Source organism: Arvicola amphibius, chromosome 4, assembly GCF_903992535.2.
Source record: "Arvicola amphibius chromosome 4, mArvAmp1.2, whole genome shotgun sequence".
Lineage (NCBI taxonomy): Eukaryota > Metazoa > Chordata > Mammalia > Rodentia > Cricetidae > Arvicola > Arvicola amphibius.
The window spans coordinates 22389413-22406738 of record NC_052050.1 but is presented as its reverse complement, the minus strand read 5'-3'; positions in this window follow the sequence as shown (position 1 = coordinate 22406738).

Below are 17326 nucleotides of genomic sequence, written 5' to 3'. Positions count from 1 at the left end.
GTGGCGTGCCATGGGCACAGGTGTGAAGGTCAGAGGATAACCTTCTGGCACAGTCTCTCTTCTTCCATAATGCGGTTCCAGAGACTGAACTCAGGTTGTCAGTCTTGACGGGCAGCGTCTTTACCAGCTCACCCATCCTGTGGACCCACCTCTTGCTCTTTTAAATTTCTGAGTTAACTTACTTCTAATGAAGTACTTTTTTATGTATGTGTGTGTATCCATGTCTGTGTATGTGTCTGTGTGAATGTATGCATTCATGTGTGTTAGGTACTTGAGGAGAGCAGAAGAGGGCTTTGGATCTGCTGGAGCTGGAGTAAGTGGTGCCATTGAGCCACCCAACATGGGAACCGAACTCTGGTCCTTATGACTAAGCAACAAGTGCTCTTAACCACTGAACTATCTCTCCAGCCCCCAAACTAAACTTGACTTAAACTCAGGAGCCCAAGATCAAATGCTCCTTGTTATTTCAGGTAGCTCCTGCCCTGAACCTAGGGAGCTGAACTAGCTGCAAAGGAGGTCGGTCCTGGCAGCCTTCCCTTTAAGCAGATCACCCTTATTTCCTGTGCACCTAAGCCAGTGTCCTCTCAGAGAAACACAAGGCAAACTACAAATGCAAGCTGCATGTGTGGTTTCCAGTGCTCTAGTATTCAAATCAAAAGATACAAAAGGAACAGGTGAAATAAATTTTAATCCCATATGTTTTGTCTAATCCCATATGTTGAAAATATAATAATATAAAATATTTATATTCTTTGCTTTTGGTACTGTCTTTGAAATCCAAGGGGCATGATATATCCCATTTCAGTTTGGGCAAGTCACATTTAAAGTGTCCAATACGGGCCTGAATGACTCATCCGGTAACATGTGTCCATGCACGAGGGTGAGAACCTGTGTTTGGATGTTCAGGATCTGCATTAAAAAAAAAATGGGTGTAGTGACATGCGTTCATAATGCAGGTGTTTCAGAGGCAGAACAGGCAGGTCCCTGGACCTCGTTGTCCAACCATCCTAACTAGATTCACGAGCTCCAGCTTCAGCGACAGACCCTGCCTCAAAAATAGGGAGGTGAGGGACTGGAGAAGAAACCCAACATCTATCTCTGGCTTATACACAAATGTACACAGTGTATAAATCCACACACACACACATGTACGCACACACCAATAGTGTTCAATAGGTTGGGGGTATAGTTCATTCGTGGACAGCTTGCCTAGTCTGTGCAAGGTCCCAGCACCAGGGAAAAACAAAACTATGTGGCTTGCAGCTAGTGGGTTAGACAGTGCAAATTTGAAATTTGTTCCTCGTGCACATCAGGAAATCCTCTTCACATACTTACGCATGCGTAAAGACAACAGCACTGGGTTTGCTCCAAGGGGTTAGAATTTACACACTCATAGGCACGAGAGCAAAAGGGTTAGCCATTTCAAGATTTCAAATCCCTTTTTTATTTATTATTTATTATGTATACAATATTCTGTCTGTGTGTATGCCTCCAGGCCAGAAGAGGGCACCAGACCCCATTACAGATGGCTGTGAGCCATCATGTGGTTGCCGGGAATTGAACTCAGGACCTTTGGAAGAGCACGCAATGCTCTTAACCTCTGAGCCACCTCTCCAGCCCATCAAATTCCTTTTTCTTTTAAAGAAAAAATGTAGTTACTTGTGAGAAATACTGTTCTTTATTAAGACAAGCAGTCACAGTCGCTCATCAAATGCCATTTGTGGGCTTCACGCGATCCTCGGAGCATTAGCTAGATGCTTCAGAATGCTGTAGAATAAACAAGGACGGGTGCCTTTCTTACAGAGATGCTCTTAGGTTCACTCTCAAAGGCGCCTGACTCTTCCGTTCGTTGAAGCTGTGGGAACAAACTATGTGTGGGTGGTGGAGTAGGATGTGCGAAAGTAAAGGTCAAAGGGCACAAAGTGGCCGGTAGGTAGGGTGACCAAGCCTAGAGATCTATTTCGCATTCTTGGCTTTTATGAGAAAAAGTCTCTCTATGTATTCCTGGCTGTCCTGGAACTCAATTTGCAGACCAAATTGGCTTTGAACTCACAGAGATCCGCCTGATTCTGCCTTCGGACTGCTGGGATTAAAGTTGTGTGTCACTGCTCCCAGCAAGCCTAGAGAGCTAATATACAGTTAACAAAATTATATGGCATGTGGAATTCTTATTGCATAAATAGAGTTTAGCGGCTCCTGTCATTAAAAACATAACTATGAGACGGTAGAACGCTCATTCTCTTCACTATCGAAATCACTTTCCCACCTCTGTGTACACCACAACATCATGTTTCAGACTTCCAATACACACTGTGTATTCATGTGAAAAACAAACACCTGAAGAAAAGGAGACGCGTCTTATTTCAATAGGTGCCACTATGCCTCTTTTCTCCACTAAAATTAAGTTAGCCTGTTTTTTGATGACTTAATATGCATATAAATGCATTCTAATCACATTTCTTGCTACCCCCCTTTCAAAAAAGATTTGTTTATTTATTTTTTGTGTTAAGGTGTTTGCTTGCACATTATCTGTGTACCATGTGCCTGCAGTGCCTGAAGAGGCCAGAAGGGGGAGTCTGAACCCCGAGGACTAGAGTTGCAGGCTCTCTCGTCCCACAGCTCCTCATTCCTATCATTCCTCCCCATAGTCCCACATAATCCCTTTTCCAGATCCATGACTTCCGGCTTTGTTTTGTGAATTATTTCGTTTTACTACAGCCCTCTGTGTGAGCGTCTGACCGGACCTACCCACTGGAGAACAGTGGGGTTCACCAGTGGGTACATGCCTGAAAGCGATGACTCACCCTCTCCCTGAATCTGTTAGGAAATAGCTCAGCACGACTGTTGATGGGCCTACTCTGGTGCAGACCCAGTGTGGGCATCTGAAGCCGTTTTGAGTTCATGATCGCCACGGCTGTGGCATTCCCACCCCTTCTTCTTATCCTTTGGCTCCTCCAGTTTTTCTGCCCTTCCCCCCCCCCCCCTCCCGGACAATGATGTTCCTGGAGCCTTAGATGGAACGCTACACCTCTCATTCAGGTACTCATCCGTGACCTGCCACTTTCTCAGCCCCTTCTGCCCCCACGAGTCTCTGCATTCACCACCACCCAGCATCCACTAGGAAGGAGCCTTTTGTATAATTATTAGTTTTTAAATTTGTTTTGAGACTGGGTCTTATGTAGCCCAGGCTAGAATTGAATTTGCTATGTAGCCAAGAGCTTCCTTGATCTTGTGACCTCCCCCGCGCCCTGCGTCTCCAGCTCCTGAGTGCTGGGGTCACAGGCTTCTGTTACCATACTCAGTTTATAGGGTGCTGAAGAGTGAACCCAGAGCTTCGGACATGCAAGGCAGGTGCCCCACCAAATGAGCTACATCTCCAAGCCAAGCCATATGTTTTGAAGCATCCAGCCACTCTCGCCTATGTATCCTCTCACAGGAAGGGCTTGAGGGTTGGCGGCAAGGAGATAGCAGGTGGGTTCTTTGTAGGCATCTTCTGCCCAGACTCCATGTGCACCCAGAACCTATTTGGCACTTGTTTTTTTTGCCTGGTGTGCAATCTACAGAGCAGGGCACAGTTCTACATGATCTCATCCCAAACACCCCTCCAGTTTGGTGGGTTCCAGGCTCTCTGATGCAGGCGCACGATCTGCAGCCCCCTTCTTAAGATCCAACCTCTGCCCATCCCTTAATCTTATCCTCTTTCCCCTTGTTGCGGGAAGGCTGTTCTCTCAAGAGAGGGATGGGAGTTCCTGTTGCCAGTGCTGGAAGCTCAACTCCGTAACCTGTCTGTCTGACTCAATTATCATGGCCTCCCCACCCCGGCCAGGCATAGAGAAAGCAGAAGACATCTATGTGAGGAGAAATGGTATTTCCACTGAACCCGTGTCTGGGCCTGAGTTCCCTTCGCTCTGAGACCAAGGCCTGGGAAACTTCTTGGGTTTTGTTTAAATTCTCCAAATGACAGTGATCACAGAGTAACAATGTGATACAGGAAGAGAAAGATCAATGGGGACATCACGTCAGTCCCCATGGATGAAAAGTGCTTTGCCTTAAAAAAATCTGCACTAGGCCGGGCGATGGTGGTGCATGCCTTTAATTACCCAGCACTCGGGAGGCAGAGGCAGAGCAGATCTCTGTGAGTTCGAGACCAGCCTGGTCTACAAGAGCTAGTTCCAGGACAGGCTCCAAAGCCACAGAGAAACCCTGTCCTCGAAAACCAAAAAAAAAAAAAAAAAAAAAAAAAAAAAAAAAAAACCCTCTGCACTCTAAGGTTTGTAATAGATGATAAGGAAGCTCTGACCGGCTCTCATCAGTGTCGTACCATCTCAAGTGGGTCAAGCAGATACAGTTAGCTTCGGCATCCACCTTGTGCCAAGTGTCGGCTGGATCAGGATTTTCCACTTGTAAGCCATTGATTTGTGACTTCCACTCACACCTGTGTCCTGTATTACCTGAACGGAAATGTCCTTCTTAGAGGCGTCTTCTGTATTCCCTGTCTGCTCGAAGGAGCTGAAGGAAGTGGATTGCCAGGAGGTAGCCGGGTAGCTCGGAAGCACGCCATTTCTCAGGTTCTTCCTGTTCGTAAACTCGAGCACATGAGGCAGACAGCTGGCTGTCACGCTGGCGGTTTTTTACTAAATGTCACGGTAGGAGTGCGGCCATTAGGCTTTGGAGAAAATGACGTCCCTCTTCAGCCTTTTCTTGTGAGAGCGTGTGACAACCGTGAATGGGAATTTTGCTTTGAAGAAGGAAAAAATATTGAAGGGGAAGTAACAGGTCAGTTTATTTTTATATGATACATTGCTATATACAAGGATGATAAACTTGTAATCCATTTAATACTCATACCTGTCACAAATACCACACACATCATTTATCATCTGTCTAACTACCTATCTACCTATCTGTCTGTACACACACACACACACACACCACACACACAGTTAAACACGTATTTATTTGCTGGCCGTGAGTACATGCACCATGGTGGTGTGTGGAGGTCAGAAGATAACTCGATGGAGTTGGTTCTCTTCCGCCCAGTGGGTTCTGGGAATCAAACACAAGTCATAAGATTTGACAGCCAGCCCCTTTACCTGCCCAGGCGTCCTGCTGGCCTTGTACTGTGTTTTCTGTAAAAAGCATCACAGATTGACTTGCTGGCAATGCAAGTTTACACCAGCTGGCTTTTCCCTCCAGGCAGTTTTGTACTTAAGCGGCTCTTTAGATAGACAGGTCAGTCCACTATCTTAATTTTGGTCAGTGATCTCACAGGGTTTGGGCATTACTTGATTTACAAAGAATAATTTCTTTAAACAGCTTAAGATATTTTAAATCAAGCTTATATGGTATAGGATTAAAGACACATGACTAGTCAGCAAACTAGGATTTTTTTTTTTATCTTTCCGAAAACTTGCTATGGATGAGAGGCCTTTACCGGCTGGTCCCTTTCCTGAGATGCGGCTGATTTCTGGCTACGGGACATAGCTTGTCTCCACACGACGTGGCTGAGCTTGTTCCGTGTGTCAGTTAGGAGCGCACTTTGATGGAGAGTTTTGCAATGGCACCTGCGTGTCCTGTCAGCATTTCCCAGCAGGTGTCGTAGTGGATGAGAAAGACTTTCAACACGCATGCCCATATGTCCTGTACATTGCGTTCATGTGGAGTGATCAAGCAGGGTGTATGTCACATGCTGAACTCATCCCTTGTCCTGTCACTCCAAGGGTGAAAAGCAGGGCAAGGTCTCCTCTGGCATCTTCTGTGGTGCTTTCTGCTTCCAGCCTTGATTCTTGCTATTGAGCAAATGCTTCCTGCTCAAAAATAAGCTTTATTAGAGGATGGTTCTGTTAGGGCCCTTGCTAGCACATGGCTGCAATATAGCTCCAAAGCTTCATATTCTGCTGTTAGTTTACAGACCATAATAATTCAGAATCTGTTTCCTTTTCCCACCCCACCCCGTTTTCCTCTGTGGCTACTGTGAGAAACGAGGTTTATCTTGTTTGTTGTTGTTTTCTCTTTTTTAATCAAAGGTAGTTAGCTGGGCAAAGGGCTTATGTTTCCTTGCCTTCCCCTTCCTCTTTGTGGACAATGAGCCAATCACAGCTGATGGTGAACTCGAGCTCCCATTAATGAGGTGAGACACAGTATCACCGAGTGAGGGATAAAAGACTCGAGCTATTTGGCCTCATTGAGTTGCTATACCCAGTTTGGATTCTGGGACAACCCCATCTATCTATCTATCTATCTATCTTATCTATCTATCCTTATCTATCTATCTATCACCTATCTATCTATCCATCTATCTATCCATCTATTATCTATCTATCTATCTATCTATCTATCTATCTATCTATCTATCATCTATCTATCTATGTGTCTATCTATCTATCTATCTATCTATCTATCATCTATCTATCTATGTGTCTATCTATCTATCATCTATCTATCTATCTATCTATCTATCTATCTATCTATGTGTCTATCTATGTATCTATCTATCTATGTATCTATCTATCTATGTATCCATCCATCCATCCATCCATCTATCTATCTATCATCTATCTATCTATGTGTCTGTCTATCTATCTATCATCTATCTATCTATCTATCTATCTATCTATCTATCTATCATCTACCTACCTACCTATCATCTATCTATCTTATCTATCTATCCATCTATCTATCTATCTATCTATCTATCTATCTATCTATCTATCTATCTATCTATCTATCTATGTGGTCTATCTATGTATCTATCTATCTTATGTATCTATCTATCTATGTATCTATCCATCTATCTATCTATCTATCTATCTATCTATCTATCTATCTATCTATCTATCTCTTAATTAAGATTTGCCTTGTTGAGATACCTTCACTTTCTGTATTCCTTTGCTGGACACAGGGATTATTTCTAACGTGGGAGTCTTGAGATTCTTTCTGGCGTGTAACTAAAATGGTACTACCCATGCAACCAGGTCCACACACAGGTACAGATGTTCCATCCCGTCTCACTTCTGACAGCGAGATCTTTGTTGGGTCCTAACGGATCAGGACAGAAAAACGAAAAATAAGAGCTAAAGAGACCCTCACCCTGGTGCCTGGCTCAAGTCCCCCGAGAGTCACAGATTCTAGCACAATTAATAAATGTGCTGTGAAGTTGCTGACAAAGAGGCTACTGTCCTTTTACATAACTGTTTAAAATAATGTTAAAACAGCAACAGACCCTCATGAAGGTATAAGTGTGTTGATCAAGTGTGGCTTTCGTCCTTGTCCAGATGAAAACCTGCCATTTTCTAGAATCTTCCAAGAGCTTCTGTTGATAGTAAAAAAAGCTGCCTTAGTCCCCTTGTGAAACTTTTGTGATCTGTGGGTTTGCCTTATGTGACTTGTTCCTAACCAAAGCACCCAGAAACCACCCTGAGAGCCATTTACCAAAGGGGAGTTCGTAGCAACCATTCGAGATATACCATGGAGAGGACCCTCAAGCCCTCTATCTGGGTACTGATAAGAAACTTCCAGTGTAATTCTTGCTTTGGATGTCCATGCCCATGTTTGGGTGTGTGCTGTCCTTTCCTTTCTATTAGCCACCTACTTAAAAACTATGTTTTTAAAAAATCTCTTCTCCCTGAGTGGTGGTGGTGCATACCTTTAATCCAGCGTTGGGAGGTAGAGGCAGGCAGATTTCTGTGAGTTTGAGGCCAGCCTCTACAGTTCCAGGACAGGTTCCAAAGCTACACAGAAAAACCCTGTCTCAAACAAACAAACAACAAACAAACCCCCAAAACCAAAACTCGTCTCTTAGTGGATTTTGTATTTTGTATCTTCCATATGTGTCCTTTTGTCCAGGGGTACCTGTGCATGTGGAAGTCAGAAGTTAAAGCTTAGTGTCTTCCTCAATGTTCTCTCTCTCTCTCTCTCTCTCTCTCTCTCTCTCTCTCTCTCTCTCTCTCTCTCTCTCTCTCTCTCTTGTTTTTTAGAGACAGGATTTCTCTGTGTAATAGTCCTGGCTGTCCTGGAACTTGCTCCATAGACCAGGCTGGCCTTGAACTCACAGAGATTGGCTTGCCTCTGCCTCCTGAAGGCATGAGCCCCCACAGCTAGTACTCCTATTTTTTGAGACAGGATCGCCATTGAACCTGGAGCTCACTGATTGGGTGAGGCTGGCTGGCCAATGAGCCTCAAGGATCCTCTTGTCTCCACCTCCCCAGGGTTGGGATTACAGGTTGGGACTTTGGTCCAGCTTTTTATGTAGGGGGCTGTGGATCTGAATCTAGGACCTTATGCTTCCTAAGTCAGTGCTTCACCGACTGGAGTTGAGTCCGTAGAAGCTCCTCTGATTTAAGGTAGGAAATAGGAAGTGTCACAAGAAACAGTCCTCTGAAAGGGTGACAACTGTTTTGTACTGGAAATTGAAACTAGGACCTTACCATGTTTAGCGTGTGCATCCGTCACCAAGGTAACCCTGACTACATAGTTTTTCTGTCTGTCTGTGTATCATTTATCTATTCTCTCTCAGTCAACCATCTATTTATCTACTTACATTTTAAGAAAAGACTAAAAAAGGGTAAAAAAATTTTTAAATAAGTTTTTTTTCTTTCTGTTAAAAATGAGGGAAGAATAGTCCCTTTAACTCCCAGAACACACACACACACACACACACACACACACACACACGGGAAGAAATGGGCGTGGTGGTACATGCCTATAATCCCAGGAGCACTTGGGAGGCTGAGGCAGGAGGCTCTAGTCTGAAGGTTATTAAAGTCAACACATAACAAGACCTCTCAAAACGAAATCAGGGAAGAGACGTCTCCTTCATTCCTTTTAATGTGATCATTTATGCATGCTTTTGTAAGTTCTTTCTTTAGCTTTCAAGTGTTAGTCTTTCAAAAAGACAAACAAAGGGTGGGGAGACGACTCGGTGGGCAAAGTTGTGTGATTTTTTTTTACTCTTTTGGCTTTTTGAGGGGCCCACCACTCAGCTTTCAAATAAGTCACACACAGAGATGTAGTTTTAGTTAGTGATGCTGGGCTTTAACTTGTTTCTAAGCCAGTTTTTTTTTTTTTTTTTTTTTTTTTTTTTTTTTTTTTTTTTTTTTGAGACAGGGTTTCTCTGCAGCTTTAGAGCCTGTCCTGGAGCTAGCTCTTGTAGACCAGGCTGGTCTCGAACTCACAGAGATCCGCCTGCCTCTGCCTCCGGAGTGCTGGAATTAAAGGTGCGCGCCGCCACCGCCCGGCTTTTTTTTTTTGGCTAAACCAGTTTTTCTAACTTAAATTATCCCATCTACCTTCTGCCCCTGGGCTTTTTCCTCTTCTTCTGTAGATCTCACTTCCACTCTTAGTCCATGGCTGGGTGGGTGGCTGGGTGGGTGGCTGGGTGGCTGACCCCTGACATCCTCCTCCCCTTGTTCTCTCGTTGCTCTTCCTCTGTCCTCATTTCTCCTCCCCTTTATTCTCTCTGCCCGCCAGCCCACCTATCCTTGCTCCTGCCTTGCTATCGGCTGTTCAGCTCTTTATTAGCCTGTCAATTGCTTTAGCCAGGCAAAGAATCACAGCTTCACAGAGTTAAATGCAGCACAAACAAAAGTAACACATCTTTACATCCTTAAACAAATGTTCCACAGCATAAACAAAAGTAACACACCTTAAAATGATATTCCCTGACACAAAGAACTTGCCGTGCAATCATGAGGACCTAAGCCTGGAGTCTTAGCGCCCACATGAAACGTGGGATGTCGCTGCGGGCACCTCTTGTCTCAGCTGAAGACAGAGACAGATGGATCGCCAGGCTCTCTGGCCAGTCACTGTAGCTAACTGGTAAACTCTAGTCTAAGTGAGAAACCCTGCTTCAAAAAATTAGACAGTGAGTGATAAAGGCAGGCACTGGGCACAACCTTTGGCATTTAATGCGTGTGTCTACCTACACATATTTACATGAACAACAACACACACACCAGAACAAATAAACAAGCAGACAAAAAAGGTTAAATAAGCTTTTTGGCAGCTTGACTTTAATAATAGGAAATGTCTCTCTCTGCCCTGAAACAGGGTTTTTCTGCATGTAGCCCTGGGTGTCCTGGAAACTCACTTTGGTTTTTTTTTATATTTATTTATTTATTTATTTATTCATTCATTCATTCATTCATTTATTTATTTATTATGTATACAATATTCTGTCTGTGTGTATGCCTGCAGGCCAGAAGAGGGCACCAGACCCCATTACAGATGGTTGTGAGCCACCATGTGGTTGCTGGGAATTGAACTCAGGACCTTTGGAAGAGCAGGCAATGCTCTTAACCTCTGAGCCATCTCTCCAGCCCCTGGAAACTCACTTTGTAGACCAGGCTGGTTTTGAACTCATGGAGATCTGTCTGCCTCTGCCTCCTGAGTGCTGGGATTAGAGTTGTGCTCTATCACTCCAGTCTTTCTTAAGGAGTTGGAAACTCTCTCTTTGGGATGTAAATGTCCAAAGACACTAACACCATTCTCGTCCAAGTTTAGCAGCTTGATGTCCATAGGCACCTTGTTTTTAAACCTCCATCTGTTATAAAGATGGAAGTTTATTTGTCTTGTGTAAAAGATTATGACATCACCCTAATCACCTGGCACCCAGGATGACGTCTGTGTGGCAAATGGTCCACCAGACCATCTTACTAGAGAATTAACCACAGCTTATTTTGAGAACACAGCCTTGTTGGTTGTATGATTGGTTGTCTAACGTGCCAGGGTTTGCTCTGTGCTTGTGGACCCTTAGTGACTCCCTTGCCATGCACATTGCCTCCCGGATTAATGCTTATTGGCTAATAAAATGTGCTTTCTCCTTTGTGGAGAATCACATTTCCCCAATGGACTCATGGGGGAAGTAGTATGCCGTATTGTAAGCGATTTATTTAAAACACCTAACATTTCCCATTTTCAGTTTAACGTCCACGTGGAACACTATTTTAAGATTTATTTACATTTTAAAATATGTGTATGTGTGCCTTAGTGTCAGTTTGTGCACATGAGTGTTGGTGCCCACAGAAGGCAGATGTGGGTGCTTGTCTCCAGAGCTGGAGTTATAGGCAGTGATGGGCTACCCAAGTCGTAGTTTTTTGGTTTGTTTGTTCGTTTGTTTTTACATTGAGTCATCTCTCCAGCCCATACAGCACTATTTAAAATGGAAAAAATTAAATCAAGGTAAAGTTTACATAACATGAACAGATAATTTACGTTTAATCCATCCACAAAGTTCAAATACCACTATCTAGTTCGAAATCACTTCATTTATCTTACTTCTTTGGAGCCTGCCCACTAAGGTTAGCACTTAGTTAATGTTGTTGTGAATAAATATCAGAGTAGACAGTCATCTTTTAAAGTTTATTTTGCGCTTTCACGCTGTGTGCATGCGGGGTTGGGGCAGATGTACCATCGTCTATGTGTGAAAGTCAGAGGACAGTTTGCAGGAGTCTACTCTTCTTCTCCCACGTGGGGGCCAGAAATGGAACTCAGGTCATCAGGCTTGATGTCCGCTTATCTCGCTGCTCTAGCAATGGTTTTATAGTGATAATTTTTAATGCGAATTAAAATTAAAATTGTATAAATGAATAAGACATATCAATCCATCATGCATCCATCCATTCATCTCTGCATCCGTGCATTCATCTACCCACATATATATCATACCTTGATCATGTCCTTCCTGTACCCTCTTTTCTTCTCAGCTCCCTTTCCTCTTCCCTAATAGTTCTCCTATTTTCAGGTTAGAATAGAGAATCTTCTTTCTTTCTCTCCTTCCTTCCTTTCTTTCTTCCTTCCTTCCTTCCTTCCTTCCTTCCTTCCTTCCTGCTTTCTTTCTTTCTTCCTTTCTTTCTTTCTTGCTTTCTTGCTTTCTCGCTTTCTTTTAAAGGACCTCATCTATCCCTGGCTGGTCTCAAACTTGGCTGTCTTGTGGGGAATAATCTTGAACTTCTGATCTTCCCTCCTCTTCTCCCCCCAACCCTCATGCTGTGATCACAGGAATGTGTCCAAACTCTGGCTCTACAGCAGACAATTTTTTAATTGAATTTCCTCTGTATCTTGTCCTAATGGAATGGGTTATTGTTAAACCCATAGTGCACATTTTATGTCCTGGAAATGCTCACTGGAAGGTTTGAGTTTGTTTTAGTTTTCTGGTTGTGTGTGTGACCAGGAGAGGTTGCTCACTTAGGCATTGCGGTTGTATACTTAGAATGGAATGCTAATCTTTCCCTCTTGGGTGTGAGACCAGATTAAAGGCATCAATATGCCACGCCAGCAATTACTCAGTCTAAAGAAGCTTAATTGCACCAACAGACCATCACATTCGACACAAATAGAATATTTGTGTTCCTGTAAATAATTTTGAGCATTTGGAGAAAATGTTGGGGTGTTAGTTTTTAACTCTCAAAAGGTATTGTCTCCGGGACCTCCCTAAAACAGCCGTAGGACAAGCACCTCCTTGCACAGGATGAGAGTATTGGAAGTCAGCACTGGGAGGATCAGGGAAAGCGCTTCCCTTCTTCCTGTCCAATCCCTGTGAACAAAGCAGGTGGCTCCCCTTTCCAGACGCTTGATCCTCTAAAAGCCTTTGATAGATCAGCTCTCTGAGGTTGCTGTGACACCTTTAATTAGCAGGCAGTAGGCTTTGATCTCTCCATGGAGAGGAGCGGCAGTCTAGCCGTAAATTGAAGGCGTGCACCGTCCACTCACCTGATGGCCAGCTGACCCTTCCTGGCCACCTCAGCCCAGCACAAGCCACTCTGAGTTCCTGCAGCAGTTGCTGCTCCCTGATCTCTGTAGCCTGAAAAACCCCTCTTGATGACACAAAGAGCTCTCAGGGGGCTGCAAGACTACAAGAATTTACATCCTTGTAATTTTGCAACCTCTCGGTTGGATTTTTCTTTTCTCATTTTGTTTATTTAGATTCTCAGTCCTGGCAACCATAATTCTTTATTTTATTTTATTTTATTTTACATTTTATTTAATTTGTCCATGTGTGCACGCGTGTGTGTGCGCGTGCGTGTGTGCGTGCGTGTGTGCGTGCGTGTGTGCGTGCGTGCGTGCGTGTGTGTGTGTGTGTGTGCGTGCGTGCATGCGTGCGTGTGTATGGCAGAAGTGTGTGGAGATCAGAGAAGAACTGATGACCGTCCGCTTGCTTTATTTATTTCGTGGTCCTAGGGATGGAACAGAGGTTGTCAAGCTTAACGACAGACACCTTACCTGCCAAGACCATCTCCTAGCCCTGACTTTTATATTTCTATGGCCTCTTTATATTATGGGTCCAATTAAGAAAAAAAAAGTACAGTGCATTTTCAAATGCCCTTTGCCTTCAACTGCAAGCGTTTGCATTTGGAAACTGCAGCTGTCACACCAGCCCTTCTGATCCGAGTCCAGCTGATATGAAAGCAAAACCCTTGGTGGGACAAGCTGAGTGGAGTAGAGTGCACACTCGGCCACACCCTTCACAGGTAGCTTTCATGCTGTGGCCAGGAGAAAAAAAAAAATCCATTAATTACGTGGATCCACCGAGCTTCAGCTCTTCCCTAATTGTTTTTCTCACATTTCATAACTTGCTTGTGGCTCGGCACCATCTGTCACCGCTGACTCCAGATTGGAGGCTGGAGGATTTGTTGGCCTACAGGTGCCACAAGCTTGGTCACCTTCAAAACTCATTATCTCTGAGATGTCTGCGAGTTGCTGCCCTGCCCTGCTGATGCCTTCGCTGCACGAGATGCTCACCAAAGTCGCTGTGCGTCTTTTGAACTTGGGGCTTGTTCCCTTAGGAAAGTGAGAACTGCCTGGTGTTAAGAGCAGGTGCTCTGGGGGACACAGGCTGGAAACTGGTAGAGATCACTTGGCAGCCGTGGTCAAGCTCTTTAGTGCCTCAATTTTCCCATGGGAAAGGAATACTCCATCTCTCAGGGCCATAGAGGCTCAGCTGATGCTTAGGAGCTGCTGAGGACAGAGGCCAGTGCAATCGCTGACGCAGAGAGGAAAGGGGGTGGTAAGTATGGGGTCAGAGGGAAGGCCAGCCTGTGGCCGGGAGTTAGGGCGCATGTGCAGCAGGGCCCGGAGGAGCCGTGAGAGAAGCATCATCAAGTTAAGTAGGTTGGCGCCTGAAGGTGAGGACGTGCGGCATGAAGCACGAGGCTGTGGGAAGAAGAGGGAGGGTGAAGCTGAACTGAGGAGGTGTGGCAGCCGTGTGGACGATAGCCTGATGCAAGAGGCGGCAGAGTGCAAGAAAAACTCTTGCAATTCCCTAAGTGCTGTTTCTCTTGCTGTGCTAAAACACCGTGACCGGGGTAACTTCTAGAAGGAAGGGTTTATTTGGGCTTCCTGTTCCAGAGGGGTTAGAGTGTATCATGGAGGCGGATGGTGGATTTAGGCTGCAGACATCGTGACTGGAACAGCTGAGAGCGCACATCTCAAACCACAGGCAGGAAGCAGAGACAACACGCTGAAAATGGCATGAGGCTTTTAAAACCTCCAAGCCTACCCCCAGTGGCATTCTTCCTCCACCAAGGCCACAGTTCCTAACCCTACACAAACCTGGCTATCAACTTGGCAGCGTCTGAGCCCATGGGGGACGTTCTCATTCAAACCACCACACAGGTACACCAGTGAAACAACCTCTGTAAAATGGTATGGGTGGACAGCATCTCCCCAGGGTGGGCTTGAACTAGCATCCTCCTGCCATTTCCTCTTCAGTGCTGTGGTAACAGGGATGTACTTATATACCTAGCTAATGTCTGGGTTGTTAATTATATGTGAAATAATACTTGTCTTATTTATTAAAATTTAAAACCTTTTCGGTGTTTGTGTGTGTCATGTGTGTGTGGATGTAGGAGGTACATGCAGGATACAGCATAAGACAACTTGCGGGAGTAATTTCTCTCCACTCACGGTGTGGTTCCTAGAGACTGAACTCAGGTTATTAACCTCGGTGGCAAGCACTGTTAGGCACTAAGCCATGTCACTGGCCCTACCACACAGTATTTAAAGTACTGCCTACTCTCTCTATGTAACATGTTTTGGTATTTTCTGTTCCATTCCGCTTAAAAATGCTGATTGTATTTCAATATTTTTAACGAAGAGGTCACAAGCTGCAGCTGGAAAAACAACACCTTCAACTCACCTACATATTTAAGCCTTATTTGGCCTACTTTTTGTTTTTAGTTAAACATCATGTTTTTAAAAACTTGATGTGTGCCGGGCGGTGGTGGCGCACGCCTTTAATCCCAGCACTCGGGAGGCAGAAGCAGGTGGATCTCTGTGAGTTCGAGGCCAGCCTGGTCTACAGAGCTAGTTCCAGGACAGGCTTCAGAGCTACAGAGAAACCCTGTTTTGAAAAACCAACCAAACAACCCCCAACAAACAAACAAAAAACAAAAAACTCCAACAACAGCAACAAAATCTTGGTGTACTTCTTTTCCTTCTCTGTGTCCTGTGACCTTTCCCAGTAAGCGTAACCGAGACCGTCTCCCTGCATTCTGAGTCAAATGATGTCAGAAGAAAGTCATCTAAATGTGACACAGTGATAACATCTAAGAAATTTGTATCTATTATTATAAGTATGCATCTGGGAAAGGAACCCAGCAGTGTTTGGAGATACGTCTTAGAGAAACTGTTCCACAGGCGACTTCTGATTTTACGTGATGGTGACTGCCTTCACAGGACTTAATTCACGTACAAGCTATCCTTTTTCAGGCCTTGGGATGTATTGGAAGTGAAGACTATGAAGGAGAATAATGGAAAGGTTTCCTATAGAGTTTACCCTTGAGCTGGGGATGTAGCTCAGTTGAGATAGTGCTTGCCTAGCGTGCAGGAAGCACTGGGTTCTACGCGTAGCACTGCGGAAAACCCTGCACATGTCTGTAATCTCAGCCTTTAGGACGAGGCAGGAAGATCAGAAGTTCGTGGTCATCCTCAGCTCCAAATGGAGTTTGAAGAGGCCAGCCTGGGCTACACGAGCCCCTGTTTAACAATAACTAAATAAAATAGAAAAGAATTTACTCTTTATTTTACTTCCTTTTTAAGATCAGTTTTAAAGTTTATGAATAAAAAGGAGCTTAATTTTGTTTTGATTGTTTTAGGTATTTATAAAAAAATTGTAATATCAAGCTGAGCAGTGGTGGCACACGGTTTTAATCCCAGCACTCAGGAGGCAGAAGCAGGTGGATCTCTGAGTTCGAGGCCAGCCTGGTTTACAGAGTGAGTTCCAGGACAGTCAGGGCTGCACAGAGAAACCCGACCTCAAAAAACAAAACAAAAGAAAACAAATTGTAATATCTGGAATGCTTCTTACAACTCTAAGTTGCCTGGGGCTAGGAACATGAAGGCTCGGTGGTTAAGATACACTATACTGCTCTCTTATAAGGGACTGGAGTTCAGTTGCCAGTATCCACATCAGGAAGCTCACAATTACCTGTAATGCCACCTCCAGGAGAGCTGATGTCCTCTTCTGTCTCTGCAGGCACCTGCATGCTCATGTACACACACACACACACACACACTAAAAATAAATTTTTTAAAAACCCTAAATTGAAATCACTGGGTTTTAGCCTTTTATATATTTATATTATTTTGCTTTTGAACTGAACAACCTCAAATGACTACAAAGTATGAAACGCCCGGGGCACCTGTGCTTGTTTTTAGTGTAGGAGCCCTAGTTTCTTTCTCTTGCTTCAGCCCATCACTGAGGGAAGTCAGGTCAGGATCTCGAAGAAGAAAGCTTGAAAGAACTCTGCTTTTTCTGATGCTCCATACTTCACTAGCTTTCTGACTTGTGTTTGTTTTTTTGAGATAGGGTTTCACTGTGTTGTGTAGCCCTGGCTGTGCTGGATTTCGCTTTGTAGACCAGGCTGGCCTCGAACTCATAGAGCTCCACCTGCCTATGGCTGCCAAGAGCTGGGATTTAAGGCGAGTGCCACCACAGCCTCTTAACTAGCTTTCTTATAAGGCTGATGACCATCCACCCAGGGAATGGAATAGGGTGGGCCCTTCTGCATCAATTACCAGGGAAGACAGTCTCCACAGACATGCCCGTGGGTCAATCTGATCTGGGAAATCCCTCATTGGAGACTCCCTTCTTGGGTGACGCTATGATGTGTCAGATTGACACTTTAAGCCAACTAGGACAGAAGGGAAGGCAGAACCATCGTGATGGCCTAGATCTCAGTTTGACTGGATGAACAACGGTGGACTCCCTTGTCCCTGGAGCCATCAATGGGACTAGGGTCTGGTTCCTGAACTAACTCTGCCGTCACAGAGCAGGGGTGGGGTATTAACTACCGAAGCAGTTTTTAATAGATGGGCTTTGCGCAAGTCT